The sequence below is a fragment of the Trachurus japonicus genome, unplaced genomic scaffold (genome assembly GCF_045865225.1).
Source record: "Trachurus japonicus isolate A0001 unplaced genomic scaffold, Traja_1.0 AP030520.1".
NCBI lineage: Eukaryota > Metazoa > Chordata > Actinopteri > Carangiformes > Carangidae > Trachurus > Trachurus japonicus.
Genome location: NW_028220653.1, coordinates 279,029 through 294,930, shown reverse-complemented (window position 1 = coordinate 294,930; position 15,902 = coordinate 279,029).

Here is a 15,902-nt window from a genome sequence, read left to right as displayed (position 1 = left end):
GCCGGACGTCCGGCAAAAAGTTCACGCATTTTCGAGTTGGGGAAAGGGGCGAAATTGGGGTTTGAAGGCGGAGAAGAATAATAATAATAATAATAAACAGCGCGATTTCAATAGCCCCTCGGGCGAGTGCTACTCGCCGCTCGGGCCTAATAATAAACAGCGCGATTTCAAAAGGGCTTTCGCTGGGCGACTTGCAGTCGCCGCTCGGGCCCTAATAATAATAATAAGAATAAACATTACAATATCTGGGGTTTTTGCTGCCAGGTCTATGCAGTACTTGGTTACTTGCTTGCTTACTTGTTGTTACTCGTCGGCTGGCACGTTGACTAATGTGCATGTCGAATAACAATAGGGACCTCCCTGGGTCGTTGACACAGGCTCGGGCCCTAATTAAAGCCGCAAGCGGCTATGACGGGCCCTCGCTCCACGCCACTCGGCGTCCCCGCTACCCCCGGGCCGCTCTTCGAAAACCCCCGCGCGCAACCGGACGCGGGCGGCTGCGTCGAGGGCGGTCCCCTCGTCGAACACGTGACGTTTCGAGCAAAACGGACAACGTACGATGGAGTTACGGCAGGTTTACGGTTCGTCCACCAGGGGGCGGTAACGGGATGTGGGCCGTTGCGTACGGGGTCGTGACCTCATCACACATGTGAAGTTTCGAGCTGATCGGACAATGTCGATGCAAAACGCGACATTTCCTGTGTCCACAAGGGGGCGTATTGAGCGAGCTAGCGTACGATCAAATGGAGGCGTAGAGGGCGGGCCCCTGATCATGTACTGAAATTTTGAAGTGACTACGACCAAGTATGTGGGCGTGGAAGGCAAACGTAATAGCATGGCGACTAAACGAGCAGTTGACCAACTTTGTCGCCCCCTAGCAGCCACGCCGTTTCACGTAGAGAAAAGCTTTTAATAGTGTTTGACCAGCTCGGTCTCCTGATGATCTGTAGCGAATATGAAGTCAATCGGGCAAAATCCGTGGGAGGTGGCAGTGCACGATGGAGCGCTATTCCTGTCGCCGCCACAAGGGGGCCATTAGCCGTAGCGTCATAGCGTTCACGAAATACCTTCACCAACTTGTTCGGCATGTTTTAGAAGTGGAATGAAGTTGATGGGGGCAACTATGTATTTTTAATTAATTTTAGCGCACTTCCTGTTACCACCGGGGGGCGCTATGAGTGACGTAGGAAAATAATATGTCGGATCGTTCAGGGTCACGCCATCATCATGTGCACCAAGTTTGAAGCTGCTGCGATCAAATCTGTGGGCGTGATAGCATTTAAACCTTTTTAGCTGAATTCGGGAACTTGGCCGTGCCCTAGTAGCCACGCCCTTTGACCTACACACCTGCGGAGCACAAGCCGTAATCAGCTCAGTCTGGAGATGTTCCGTGCCCAATTTGAAGTCCATCGGGCGAACTCCCTCGGAGGAGTTCGTTTTGCGTCAAAGAAATGCTAACCAAAATGGCCGACTTCCTGTTGGGTTTAGGGCGTGGCTCCAATTCAATTTTTGGTATGTTTGGGTATGATACACGTGTGTGTCGAGTTTCGTATGTGTACGACAAAGTAAGCGAAATTTGTCTATGGAGAATTTCGGAAAAACTTCAAGGGGGCGCTATTGAGGCATTTTGCCACGCCCACGGGAAACGACTCTATCCGCTGAAAGAGCTCGCCATTCTTGACCTGTGGATGAAATTTCGTGAGGACACGACTTCGTTAAAGCCGCGAAAAAGGCAAACGTAATTGTACGATAAAAAATCGTCAGTCGCCGCGGCGGCACACGGACGCCGTTCGTCGTATCTTCACAGCGTTCATAATGTAGCTTCAGCAACTGGTTCTGCATGTATTAGAAGTGGAATGAAGTTGATCGGGTGAAGTATGGATTTTTAATGAATTTTTGCGTACTTCCTGTTACCACCGGGGGGCGCTATGAGCCAGGCTGGAAGTCGATACATCAAAACGTTCAGGGCGGAGCCAACGTCATGTCCTTTGAATTTCAAGTGGCTACGATGAAGTATGTGCGCGTAATTGGCAAACGTAATTTTACGACAAAAAATCGTCAGTCGCCGCGGCGGCACACGGACGCCGTTGCTCGTAGGGTCAAAGCGTTCACGATGTAGCTTCACCATCCGGGTCTGCATGTACTAGAAGTGTAACGAAGTCGATTTGGTCAACTACGTATTTTTAACGAATTTTTGTACGTTTCCTGTTACCACCGGGGGGCGCTATGAGCGACGTCGGCAAATAATATGTCGGATCGTTCAGGGTCTCGCCATAGATTTTTGCACCAAGTTTGAAGCGTCTACGATCAAGTATGTGGGCATGAGAGCCATTCGTATTTACATGGCGAGCACCGAAACAGTCGCCAAACTTCGGGGCACGCCAGAGGCCAACCCCTTTGAGCTACAGACCTGCGGAGCACAAGATAAGCTCAGCTAGGTCTGACGATGTTCTGAACCCAATTTGGAGCCGATCGGGCGTAATCCCTAGGAGGAGTTCGTTTTGCGTTTACAAACTTTGAAGCAAAATGGCCGACTTCCTGTTGGGTTTCGGGCTTTCCTATAGGAGGATTTTGTGTTCATCTCGCATTGATGAACATGTGTGGCGATTTTGGTCCGCTTTCGTTAACGTCATTTTTTTCCCTATGGGTTTTTGAAAAGTTTGTAGGGGGCGCTATTTTGCCATTTGGCCACGCCCACATGCGAGACCACCACTCAACGCTAAGTTGCCACAGGTCCCACGTGCGTCGAAAATTTGGTGAGTTTTCGTGCATGGGAAAGGGGTCGAAATGGCGTTTCAAATCGGTAAAAAGGAATAATAATAATAATTAAAGCCGCAAGCGGCGATGGCGGGCCCTCGCTCGCCCATGCCACCGCGGGGCCTGAGGCACGCCGGGGCCGTGGCGCGGAGCAGAAATGGAGAAAAAACCTGGAAGGAGGCCAAAATTGCAATGTTTAGTTCATCCACCAGGGGGCAGTCACCGCATGTGGTGTGGTGCGTTCAGGGGCGGCCCCTCATCACTCATGTGAAGTTTGGAGTGAATCGGACAAAGCATGAGGGAGTTATGAGCAGTTAATGGTTCGTCCACTAGGGGGCAGTAATGGGATGCGTGCAGGTGTGTTCAGAGTCAGTCCCTCATCACACATGTGAAGTTTCGTGGAAATCGGACAATGTTGATGTAAAATATGGCACTTCCTGTTTCCACTAGGGGGCAAATGAGTGAGATCGCCTACCAGCATATGGAAACGTTGAGGTCGTGACCCTGGACCTGTGTACCAATTTTCATGTTGATACGAGTTCAATAAAGCCATCCAAAGGGCAAACGTATTGTCATGGCGAGGAATGGTCGCCGCGTCGCCACACGGACGCCATTACTCGTAGCTTCACAGTCTTCATAATGTAGCTTCACCAACTGGTTCTGCATGTTTTAGAAGTGGAATGAAGTTGATGGGGCAAAGTATGTACATTTTCCAAATTTTAGTACACTTCCTGTTACCACCGGGGGGCGCTATGAGTTACGTGGGAAGTTAATATATCGGGACGTTCAGGGCGGAGCCATCATCATGTCCAGCAAGTTTGAAGTTGATTGGATGAAGTATGTGGGCGTGAGAGCCACTCGTATGGACATGGCGAGAACGCCAAAGTCTGTTGAGCACAGGCAGCCACGCCCTTTGACCTACGGACTCACGGAGCACAAGATAAGCTCAGCTAGGTCTGGAGATGTGGTATACCTAATTTGAACTTGATCGGGCAAATTCTGTGGGAGGAGTTAAGTTTAGGCGGGAAAAATCAAAACCAAAATGGCCGACTTCCTGTTGGGTTGAGGTCATGAGGTCAAGAGGATTTTTTGTATATCTGGGTATAATACATATGTGTACCAAATTGTGTGTGTGTACGACAAAGTAAGATGAATGGCGATGCCATTGACACGTGTTTGTAGGGGGCGCTATTCGGTCATTTTGCGCCGCCCATGTGCGGCACCACCAAAATATCGAATTTCGGTGAAGGCCGGACGTCCGTGCAAAAGTAGATGCATTTTCGCATTTGGGAAAGGGGCGAAATTGGGGCCAGAAGTTGCGTAAGAATAATAATAATAATAAACAGCGCGATTTCAATAGGGCTTTCGCTGGGCGACTTGCAGTCGCCGCTCGGGCCCTAATAATAATAAACATTACAATATCTGGGGTTTTTGCTGCCAGGTCTATGCAGTACTTGAGTACTAGCTTGCTTACTTGTTGTTACTCGTCGGCTGGCACGTTGACTAATGTGCATGTCGAATAACAATAGGGACCTCCCTGGGTCGTTGACACAGGCTCGGGCCCTAATTAAAGCCGCAAGCGGCTATGACGGGCCCTCGCTCCACGCCACTCGGCGTCCCCGCTACCCCCGGGCCGCTCTTCGAAAACCCCCGCACGCAACCGGACGTGGGCGGCTGCGTCGAGGGCGGTCCCCTCGTCGAACACGTGACGTTTCGAGCAAAACGGACAACGTACGATGGAGTTACGGCAGGTTTACGGTTCGTCCACCAGGGGGCGGTAACGGGATGTGGGCCGTTGCGTACGGGGTCGTGACCTCATCACACATGTGAAGTTTCGAGCTGATCGGACAATGTCGATGCAAAACGCGACATTTCCTGTGTCCACAAGGGGGCGTATTGAGCGAGCTAGCGTACGATCAAATGGAGGCGTAGAGGGCGGGCCCCTGATCATGTACTGAAATTTTGAAGTGACTACGACCAAGTATGTGGGCGTGGAAGGCAAACGTAATAGCATGGCGACTAAACGAGCAGTTGTCCAACTTTGTCGCCCCCTAGCAGCCACGCCGTTTCACGTAGAGAAAAGCTTTTAATAGTGTTTGACCAGCTCGGTCTCCTGATGATCTGTAGCGAATATGAAGTCAATCGGGCAAAATCCGTGGGAGGTGGCAGTTCACGATGGAGCGCTATTCCTGTCGCCTCCACTAGGGGGCCATTAGCCGTAGCGTCATAGCGTTCATGGAATACCTTCACCAACTTGTTCGGCATGTTTTAGAAGTGGAATGAAGTTGATGGGGTCAACTATGTATTTTTAATGAATTTTAGCGCACTTCCTGTTACCACCGGGGGGCGCTATGAGTGACGTAGGAAAATAATATGTCGGATCGTTCAGGGTCACGCCCTCATCATGTGCACCAAGTTTGAAGCCGCTGCGATCAAATCTGTGGGCGTGATAGCATTGCAAACTTCTTAGCTGAATTCGGCAACTTGGCCGTGCCCTAGCAGCCACGCCCTTTTGACCTACACACCTGCGGAGCACAAGCCGTAATCAGCTCAGTCTGGAGATGTTCTGTACCCAATTTGAAGTGAATCGGGCGAACTCCCTCGGAGGAGTTCGTTTTGCGTCAAAGAAATGCTAACCAAAATGGCCGACTTCCTCTTGGGTTTAGGGCGTGGCTCCAATTCAATTTTTTGTATGTTTGGGTATGATACACGTGTGTTTCGAGTTTCGTATGTGTACGACAAAGTAAGCAAAATTTGTCTATGGAGAAATTCGGAAAAACTTCTAGGGGGCGCTATTGAGGCATTTAGCCATGCCCATGGGAAACGACTCTATCCGCTGAAAGAGCTCGCCATTCTTGACCTGTGGATGAAATTTCGTGAGGACACGACATCGTTAAAGCCACGAAAAAGGCAAACGTAATTGTACGATAAAAAATCGTCAGTCGCCGCGGCGGCACACGGACGCCGTTCGTCGTATCTTCACAGCGTTCATAATGTAGCTTCAGCAACTGGTTCTGCATGTATTAGAAGTGGAATGAAGTTGATCGGGTGAAGTATGGATTTTTAATGAATTTTTGCGTACTTCCTGTTACCACCGGGGGGCGCTATGAGCCAGGCAGGAAGTCGATACATCAAAACGTTCAGGGAGGAGCCATCGTCATGTCCTTTGAATTTCAAGTGGCTACGACGAAGTATGTGCGCGTGAAAGGCAAACAAAATTTAAATTGGGATGATACACTTTCGCCGCGGCGGCACACGGACGCCGTTGCTCGTAGGGTCAAAGCGTTCATGATGTAGCTTCACCATCCGGGTCTGCATGTTTTAGAAGTGGAACAAAGTCGATTTGGTCAACTACGTATTTTTAACGAATTTTTGTACGTTTCCTGTTACCACCGGGGGGCGCTATGAGCGACGTACGCAAATAATATGTCGGATCGTTCAGGGTCTCGCCATAGATGTTTGCACCAAGTTTGAAGCGTCTACGATCAAGTATGTGGGCATGAGAGCCGTTCGTATTTACATGGCGAGCACCGAAACAGTCGCCAAACTTCGGGGTACGCCAGAGGCCAAGCGCTTTGAGCTACAGACCTGCGGAGCACAAGATAAGCTCAGCTAGGTCTGACGATGTTCTGGACCCAATTTGGAGCCGATCGGGCGTAACCCCTAGGAGGAGTTCGTTTTGCGTAAACGAAATTTGAACCAAAATGGCCGACTTCCTGTTGGGTTTTGGGCTTCGCCATAAGAGGATTTTTTGTTCATCTCGCATTGATAAATATGTCTGCCGACTTTGGTCCGCTTTCGTTAACGTCATTTTTTTCCCTATGGGTTTTTGAAAAGTTTGTAGGGGGCGCTATTTTGCCATTTGGCCACGCCCATTTTTAACGACTTTAAAAAACAAAATTTTTGGGCCGTCCCCATGTGCATGGCAAATATCGTTCGTTTTACGGCATGTTCAGGCCTCCAAAAAGGCGATTTACTATGGGTAAGAATAATAATAAAAAACATTACAATATCTGGGGTTTTTGCTGCCAGGTCTATGCAGTACTTGGTTACTTGCTTGCTTACTTGTTGTTACTCGTCGACTTGCACGTCGATTTATGTGGATGTCGAATTACAATAGGGACCTCCCTGGGTCGTTGACACAGGCTCGGGCCCTAATAAAAATAATAATAAGAATTAAAGCCGCAAGCGGCTATGACGGGCCCTCGCTCCACGCCACTCGGCGTCCCCGCTACCCCCGGGCCGCTCTTCGAAAACCCCCGCGCGCAACCGGACGTGGGCGGCTGCGTCGAGGGCGGTCCCCTCGTCGAACACGCGACGTTTCGAGCAAAACGGACAACGTACGATGGAGTTACGGCAGGTTTACGGTTCGTCCACCAGGGGGCGGTAACGGGATGTGGGCCGTTGCGTTCGGGGTCGTGACCTCATCACACATGTGAAGTTTCGAGCCGATCGGACGATGTCGATGCAAAACGCGACATTTCCTGTGTCCACAAGGGGGCGTCTTGAGCGAGCTAGCGTACGATCAAATGGAGGCGTAGAGGGCGGGCCCCTGATCATGTACTGAAATTTTGAAGTGACTACGACCAAGTATGTGGGCGTGGAAGGCAAACGTAATAGCATGGCGACTAAACGAGCAGTTGACCAACTTTGTCGCCCCCTAGCAGCCACGCCGTTTCACGTAGAGAAAAGCTTTTAATAGTGTTTGACCAGCTCGGTCTCCTGATGATCTGTAGCGAATATGAAGTCAATCGGGCAAAATCCGTGGGAGGTGGCAGTTCACGATGGAGCGCTATTCCTGTCGCCGCCACAAGGGGGCCATTAGCCGTAGCGTCATAGCGTTCACGAAATACCTTCACCAACTTGTTCGGCATGTTTTAGAAGTGGAATGAAGTTGATGGGGGCAACTATGTATTTTTAATGAATTTTAGCGCACTTCCTGTTACCACCGGGGGGCGCTATGAGTGACGTAGGAAAATAATATGTCGTATCGTTCAGGGTCACGCCATCATCATGTGCAACAAGTTTGAAGCTGCTGCGATCAAATCTGTGGGCGTGATAGAATTTAAACATTTTTAGCTGAATTCGGGAACTTGGCCGTGCGCTAGCAGCCACGCCCTTTGACCTACACACCTGCGGAGCACAAGCCGTAATCAGCTCAGTCTGGAGATGTTCCGTGCCCAATTTGAAGTCAATCGGGCGAACTCCCTCGGAGGAGTTCGTTTTGCGTCAAAGAAATGCTAACCAAAATGGCCGACTTCCTGTTGGGTTTAGGGCGTGGCTCCAATTCAATTTTTGGTATGTTTGGGTATGATACAGGTGTGTGTCGAGTTTCGTTTGTGTACGACAAAGTAAGCGAAATTTGTCTATGGAGGATTTCGGAAAAACTTCTAGGGGGCGCTATTGAGGCATTTAGCCACGCCCATGGGAAACGACTCTATCCGCTGAAAGAGCTCGCCATTCTTGACCCGTGGATGAAATTTCGTGAGGACACGACTTCGTTAAAGCCACGAAAAAGGCAAACGTAATTGTACGATAAAAAATCGTCAGTCGCCGCGGCGGCACACGGACGCCGTTCGTCGTATCTTCACAGCGTTCATAATGTAGCTTCAGCAACTGGTTCTGCATGTATTAGAAGTGGAATGAAGTTGATCGGGTGAAGTATGGATTTTTAATGAATTTTTGCGTACTTCCTGTTACCACCGGGGGGCGCTATGAGCCAGGCAGGAAGTCGATACATCAAAACGTTCAGGGAGGAGCCAACGTCATGTCCTTTGAATTTCAAGTGGCTACGACGAAGTATGTGCGCGTGAAAGGCAAACGAAATTTAAATTGGGATGATACACATTCGCCGCGGCGGCACACGGACGCCGTTGCTCGTAGGGTCAAAGCGTTCATGATGTAGCTTCACCATCCGGGTCTGCATGTACTAGAAGTGTAACGAAGTCGATTTGGTCAACTACGTATTTTTAACGAATTTTTGTACGTTTCCTGTTACCACCGGGGGGCGCTATGAGCGACGTACGCAAATAATATGTCGGATCGTTCAGGGTCTCTCCATAGATTTTTGCACCAAGTTTGAAGCGTCTACGATCAAGTATGTGGGCATGAGAGACATTCGTATTTACATGGCGAGCACCGAAACAGTCGCCAAACTTCGGGGCACGCCAGAGGCCAACCCCTTTGAGCTACAGACCTGCGGAGCACAAGATAAGCTCAGCTAGGTCTGACGATGTTCTGAACCCAATTTGGAGCCGATCGGGCGTAATCCCTCGGAGGAGTTCGTTTTGCGTAAAATAAATGCTAACCAAAATGGCTGACTTCCTGTTGGTTTTTGGGGTTCGCACGAAACAAATTTTTTTCATGTCTGGGTATGATACATATGTGTACCAAGTTTGGGCAGCCTGCGAGAAAAAAAATTTTGATCCCTATGGCCGGGGGTCAAAAGTTCCAGGGGGCGCTGTTCTGCCAATTTGCCCCGCCCACAAACGGCGATAGCATCAGACGTCAATTTTCGCAAGTCCCGACGTGTGTCCCAAGTTTCGTCCGTTTCTCGGCTTGGCAAAGGGGTCAAATTGGGGTTTAAAGAGGGGGAATAATAATAATAATAATAATAAACATTACAATATCTGGAGTTTTTGCTGCCAGGTCTATGCAGTACTTGAGTACTTGCTTGCTTACTTGTTGTTACTCGTCGGCTGGCACGTTGACTAATGTGCATGTCGAATAACAATAGGGACCTCCCTGGGTCGTTGACACAGGCTCGGGCCCTAATAAACATTACAATATCTGGGGTTTTTGCTGCCAGGTCTATGCAGTACTTGGTTACTTGCTTGCTTACTTGTTGTTACTCGTCGGCTGGCACGTTGACTAATGTGCATGTCGAATAACAATAGGGACCTCCCTGGGTCGTTGACACAGGCTCGGGCCCTAATTAACAGTAATGGTTAAATATTTGTTCTGTCTCATCAGTGATCACTTATCTGTGTGTATCTGTGCTAATTAATCTTTTTTTTTGTGTGTGTGTGTGTGTGTGTGTGTGTGTGTGTGTGTGTGTGTGTGTGTGTGTGTGCAGTATTCATCTAATGACCCCATGATTGCTCCGAGGGACAAACATGTCCAAATCAATGAGGCCCATGACCGGGCAATAAAACTACTTATTAAAAAGGAGAGGCTCCTGAGAGCTGAAAGATCGAAGGTGTCCTTCAGGGACACCAAAATACAGGCCCTGGAGAAAGAGAACCTCCAGCTGAGGCAGCAGCTGGAGGTTCTCCAGGCCTCTACAGCCTTCATAATGGACGGTGAGTGCTAGTTTCTAAGTGTCAATGAGATTTTCTGTTATGAAATGTATAAAGAAATTACACACTGTAACTTTGTTTTGTCATTTGTCTGCAGAAACAATGGAGAGCTCCCCCAAAGACCCCAGCCCACCCCCCCATCCAGCAGAACCCAGCCCGCCCACCCCTCCAGCAGCAGACCCCCGCCCACCCAACCCACCCCCCCTTCCTGCCCCAAAATAGTGTTCATTTTTTTTTTTTTTTTTTAATTTGTTGTTTTAATTTTGTTCATTTTTTTTCAGTTTTGTTCATAATAAATGTGTTTATTGTTCTGAAGTAGTTGTAGTGATCATTGTTATATATGGTAACAACATTGCACTTACTTTGTATAGTATTTCACAGATACTGCAAGACATATGGATACATAGGTAAATTCAATCAAATTGTAAAGAGACATTAAACAAAGCATAGTAGTGAAATAATGATGAAAAACTAAACTTTGAGGGACTCTCCATTGTGCTGCTCAGCTAAAAAGAAAAGACAATTTTACATAAACCACATGTAATGTAAACAAAGGTTGGTTTGAATAGAAGAATACACAGAACTAGCAGAAGTCTCTTCCTACTGTAGCAGTGATTATAGCTTTTTTTTTTTCAGATAGACACAGAAGCAGATGTGGTGTAGAAATTTTTTATTGTCTTTTCTCTGTTGTGTTACAAAAATGGTGTAACTGCAGCAGTAGTCTTGATTGTTGTTGAGGAAATATGCATGGTTTACAGTGGGTACTACCGTAGATGACCATTTATTAGCCCGGGCGTTTAATATGCTAAATCGACTTGGACCCCGGGCGTTTATAAGAACCAGGCGCGTATTTGCAACAGGCTACAATTTATTTTTGCAATGAGCAGCACCAGACCATCATGCAAAGAACAAGGAGATCACCATAGGACCACTGGAACAAAACTACTTTTTCCCCCGACGCATCTTTATTGACATCAGACAATAAATACAAAGACAGTTTGTCTGTGTAACCGCGACACAGGGAGCTGATCAGAGCAGTGTTATGAATGATAACGGAAGGGGGGGGGTCGATCGCGGTCATTTCAACACTGTACATTAGCGCATTTATCTATATCCCTATATCCCTCAGTCTAGCGCGCCTGTGTTTGTGTGTGTGTGCGCGCCTGCATGCGAGAGAGAGAGCGAGAGGAGGGGCTGACTGACAGAAGAGGTGAGAGCTGGTGCTGTTAAAAAAAAAACTTTTGTTTTCTGTGCAAGACTATGGTAAACACTTAATCGCCCGGGCGTTTAATTGAACCGGCGTTTATTATGCCAAATGAGCTCGGACCCCGGCGGCTGTTAGAGCACAGGCGCGTATTTGCACGCGGGCGATTATTTGGTCATCTACGGTAGTTTCATTTGGACGGTTTCACGCGAGATTCACGCGTGAGTCACGGGAGGCTCACGCGGATTTTTTGTGGAGGAGTAATTGTGTTTTCACCAGAAGCTGCAATGTGCCCAAACAACCGCCAGGTGGCATCTGTGAGCAGCAGATCGCCTCTATAAGACAGCAGCACGGAGCAGTGAACACGAATGGGGATGCAATATAATAATAATAATAATACAGTATAGTTTTTCAATGAGAAAAATGTAACGACGGCAGCTATACATCTCACTCTCTTTTATCGATCCTCTTGTCAGCTCCAAACACACCCATCTGCACCGCGATTACGGACCACAGCGTGGTTTTCCACACAGCAGTTAATTAACTCAGTGGGCGATGCTGCCGGTGTGTTTTTAAAATGAGCCAACTACTGTACAGTAGTGTTCATTCCCCACCTTGTTTGACTGAGAGTGTAGCTGGATGATTTCTCATGAATGAACGGGCAATAGTCTATGTCACTTTCGGGCTGGGCGATAAAACAGGATATCCTGAAATAACTTTCCCTCGATAGAAATAGGCTACAAGATGTGTGGATATAGGTTTCATTCATCCATGTTTTGACAGACAACACAAACAACCAGTGACAGGGACGGACTGGCCATAGGGCAATATGGGCAAATGCCACAGCAGCCGCGACCGAAGATGCAGCCGTGCTGATGTGACCGCAAAAAAAAAGTCAGTCGGGGTCAGCTGGTTTACAGCCGGCCGACTCTGAAACACTCGAGACACAATAACATTAGTAACGCACGAAAGGTATAGTTCACTTAGTAGAGCAGCTCTCACTGTAAGCAAAGATTTTATTTCAGTCTGGGATGCCAACGTGCAGTTTTAGTGAACAATGCATTTTCTCTTATCATCATTATTATGATAACTGATATAGCCTATATGTGCGGCTATATATACCGTATGTGTGTGTTTGTGTAATGCAAGGGTGCTTTAAAAAAAACACAGTTGTCTGGACAGTAGGCATTTTTCTCACAACCGACCTCAAAAGCGAGGGCAGGTCCGCCGAAGCATCATTCCGGGTGTTGTCTTTGTTGTTACTTTGTTGCCGCTGCACAGAGCACATGGCTACTTAATTATGCACGTGCTGACCATATATGGTTATTAAAAAAAAAACCATCTCTGATCTCTGCCCGCACATAGACAGACACAGGTTCACATACAGACAGGGGCGCACGGTAAATGCAGCTGCAGCGCTATTAAACTAGAGCAACAGCAACTCTCATATTTAAATTGTGTTTTATATTGATTTCATATATTTCACTGATTGCAATTAGGCTATAGAATGCTAGTGTGTGTTTTATTGAAAGCGAGGCTAGGTGAAAATCGCTACAGTGGGGCTTATATGCAGCGGTCTGTAGGACCAGCTTAGAAACATCAGCGACACATTATCACCTTCATTTATCTCTGATCAATAGGTGTGCTTGTGGATACTTCACTCAAGTAGGCTACAGCCCTGCCCCCCACAGAACTTCACACAGCTGTTCAGTCAGCTTAGAAAAACCGGTTCTTACAGTAGCTACCTCTCCTCACACTTTTCATAAGCCGGAGGACAAAACTGTATAGGCTTCATTGTTTCGTTTCATTTCGTTAAGTGAAAATCATCTCTGAATTATGGAATTAAAAATAAAATAGGCTTATCTTTAAAAAAAAAAGATCCTATGATATTTAGCCTAATTGCATTATTTTTATTCAAATGTGACTGAGACCTTTATCTACCTAAACAGATGGTAACATGAATAAATATCCTGTTTTGTATTTTTCTGGAAACTGTTACATTATGTAATGTGACCGCGGCACTCTCTCCCCCCCTCTCCCTCCCGAATTGGGCATATTATGATAAATATAACTGATGAAAACAATAATTGAAGAAAAAATAAGCTATTGTCGGCCCGAGGTATAAATGCCCAGAAATCGAATGTTTCATTTGTGTAAGTCGTAAGCTTCAGAAACCATCACACATGGAAAAGTCACGGACTGAGAGACCTGTAGTTTTAATGTAAACAAAGTCATTTACGTAAGAAAAACACAAACGTCTGTGTGAGACCATCTGGGTGGTTCTAGTGTTAACATTAGCCTAATGAAGAATGAAGAAAACACGTTACAAATGAACTATGACCAAATTGACAGCAGAAACAGTGTGCACTTATCTCAAGGAAATTTAAATCGAATGCAACTGTAACTTGTAATCCAAGAGGATAAGAGGTGAAACGTCTTCCTAGACGAATAACCAAGTCCAGTTGCATTCGATTTAAATTTCCTTGAGATAACTATGACCGGGAGTCCGGGACAAATGAGAATATTCCCAGGCTTAGTGCACACGCCGGCCGGAGTCAACTCGCAACAATGTAGCTTTCCCTCGATTAAAGTAGTTCTGTCATATCCCACTTTGTACCGGATAAGAGACAGCACCCGACAGATACAGTATGCTAAATGTTTGGATGCAGGTTGAAGTGTCAGTAGTCGCTGCAGGGACGATTGATACAGCTGTTTCAAATGTCCCTCACGCCACCGTGCGTAGTGATTGTGGTCACACTGCGCGATCAAAATATGTATATAAATCACCGAATGAATACCCTATTGTTTTGCAATGAACAACAACCGATTTGAATGAACAACATATTTTTAATAAACACCAGATATTTTTAATGAACAAAACGTGTTTATGACATGAATCAACAGATATTCAGCAAAGTGAGGGGAAAATGAAATGAAATGAAAATGAAAATGCAGTCGTCCAACAACTCGTACAAAAGAAGAAAGGCGAGTTTAATCGAAATGCGGATCCTGACAATTACGCACGGGACAAAAATATTTATGTGACCTATTTATATTGTGAGAAATTATGTGACATTTTGGCAATGACGAGTACACTAGTATGTTGTCTGATATGCTGCATAAAAACGAGAGTAATGACAGTAGTTTCTGTTTAAAACGCTGTTTCAACCGTCCCTCCTCTGTGTCTCTAACGACCCGCATAGGTGGGGCGTTTGAGACAAATGTCAACTTATGTTCAAAATTATAAAACATCGCGATCATCCAACATATGTGTTAAATTACACTTGTAACTAAGAGAATACACATGTGAGTTGTTGATCACATGATACAAATGTTTGTGTACATAACATCATCTTTGAAAAAGACGTTTAATGAAAAGTGTATCAATCGACCCAGCGCTCCTCAAACTTGGAGCCACCCAGCCAGGCTACAGGAGAGATCAAAGATATGCAGGGGATCCCCAAAAGGCTGAGAACCACTGATCCTGTTGAACGTAGGCTACTGTAACCACTGTGAAACAATAAAAACAACAACATTGATCTGATTGACCGGCGTAGCGGTCCCTCTCTCCATCCACTCTCTAGCTCTCTCGACCACAGCTGCAAATGAAGTACCTATGGTCTATGAACAGCGCCACTCTCCATTGCAGCTACGTTGTGGTCAAACGTGGAATTATCCCAAAATCTTTTGAGCTGCATCTCAGTACGATGCTTCCACCTAGTGGCTACAGTGTGACCTACAATTTCACGCAACGCGGAAACGTCCAAATGAAACTAGTACCCACTGTAGCTCAATCTAGAGACCAATACCTAAAAATGTAGTATAACAGTACTGTAGTAGCCTATTCAAAAGTTATAGACAGACACTAAAAACGTCTTCATTACAGACTTATTATTATTCATATATGATAAATATTCACAAAATGTACATTTTGTGCTGTTAGTTGCTGAAGTTTAGTATATTGTGGGTGTGTACGAGGCCCTCTAGTGGTAAAGTTCCGCCTCTACGGTAATGATCAATGAGCTGTAAATCACAGAGGAAAAGGTGTATTTGCACAAAACTTCACATGTAGCTGCAAAACACCTAAGTACAACTTCTCACATAGAAAAAAAAATTCTATTGTTGACTAGGGAGATGTTAAACAAAACACAAGTTTTTTTTACTGGGCGATTTTTGTTTTTTTGTGAAATGTGGCATGCTCACCCAAAAGTCAAGTATGAATGAGACTTCACACTGCAGCAGATAAAAAATCAGGTTTCCCTGAATCATATGATGTATAATACTTGGTACTATCAGAAAAAATAAACTCAGAATTGACAAAGATATATAACCATTACCAGGCGTTTTTAGGTCTATGTGGGCTTTTAACCCTTAGGGGTCTAAGCCTATTTTGGCCGTTTTTGAATACTTTTGATTTTGCCTTTATATACCACATAAAAAAATGTTTAACATGCCAATGCTTGGTATCTTTTTTTTCAGCATAAATTCATCTATTTGATCTGATAATTAATTTTTCACTTGAACCTTATTTTCTTAACACATTGAGCCCAAAATACACAAAAATTATTAAATCCGAGTTGAAAAAATGTAAATGTAAATTTATTTCAATAAAAAACACAAACATGCTTAATGAACTCTTTTGG